Raw genomic sequence first — 1,560 nt, forward strand, 5'->3', positions numbered from 1 at the left:
TTGCTTCCAGCTCCAGGGATATTGGCGGTCTGTCTATCTTTTTCTTCATTAATGGCACAAATGAAAGGTAGCATATATGTATAACAGCCAGTTCTCATGACCACCTCCTTCTGTAGCAGATGTCATTACTCAATGGGTGCCAATAATGACTGTGATACCTCAGGCTGCACATGGCATATATATGCCAATATACCCGCTGCTTGTCTACATGGTACCCAATTAAGGCTGTAATCCTATGCACTCCTACCCGAGAATAAGGTAAAAGGTAAAGGTAAAGGACCCCTGGATGGTTAAGTACAGTCAAAGGCGACTAGGGGTACAACGCTCATCTCGCTTTTCAGGCTGAAGGAGACGGCGTTTGTCCACAGACAGCTTTCTGGGTCATGTGGCCAGCATGACTAAGCCGCTTCTGGTAAAATGAGACACCATGATGAGTGCCAGAGCGCACGGAAATGCTGTTTACCTTCCTGTCAAAATGGTACCTATTTATCTACTTGCAGTGGTGTGCTTCTGAACTTCTAGGTTGGCAGAAGCTGGGACAGAGCAACGAGAGCTCACCACCGGCGTACGGATTCAAACTGCCCACCTTCCAATAGGCAAGCCCAAGAGGCTCTGTGGTTTAGACAACAGTGCCACGCGTGTCCCTTACTGGAGAGTAAGTCTCATTGAACCCAGTGGTTATTTATGAGTAGACGTGTATATGATTGCACCGGGGTGCCAACTTGAATAAAATATTGTGGGGCCCAGGTAAGCCAGTCCCCTCCCCCATAACTGATCATAAGATCCTGCACACGAATACTATTTGAATGACAATGCTTGTCAAATTTTTGGGGGGGGGGGCCTGGCCCCCTCAAATATTTTACTTGGGGGCCCAAGGGAACTTGGCTCCTAGGAATTGGCTCCTATGTAAATCCCATAGATTTCAATGGGATGTAAAAATCAAACATGTCTATTTTTTCTCCTGAATTGTGACCACTGGCTCCCATCCAGCTCTTGAAAGCAACTGGTTGTAAGGAGTGGTGGTTCTAGATATATCTACTTAAAAAATAAACAAACGCAGCCAGTCTGCTCTTTCTGACCCAATGAGCATCCCAATGCAAATGTAGCCGTGATTCTAAATCCTCTACGCTTGCAGAAAGCTACTTTGCATGGCCCTCTCTTGGAAAGGCAGGGTACATGTAATCAAATGATTCCACTCTCTGTTCTCCATATGCCATATTAGCAGCACATGCATATAGGGGCTTGCGCAGAAGTAAGTCCTGTTGCATTCAGTAACACCCCCAAATAAGTGTGCTTATGATTGTCGCCTAATTCTCTGGGTCTGCAAAAGAATCTACAATGTTCCAATAGCATCTTGCCAAAATGGTATTGATAACTACAGATGCTTTTATGCAAGAACTAATCTGTTCACATTACATGTCTCTGGGTGAGAGCAATTATTTTCTTGAAGTAGACATTCTGGAAAACAGGTGTGTTTTCACACACACAAATGAACACACTGATTATCAGGCCTTGCGACACTCACAGTTAACAGTTACAAAATTGCAGTATAGTCATATA

The sequence above is a fragment of the Podarcis bocagei genome (assembly GCF_964188305.1).
Source record: "Podarcis bocagei genome assembly, chromosome: 3".
Lineage (NCBI taxonomy): Eukaryota > Metazoa > Chordata > Lepidosauria > Squamata > Lacertidae > Podarcis > Podarcis bocagei.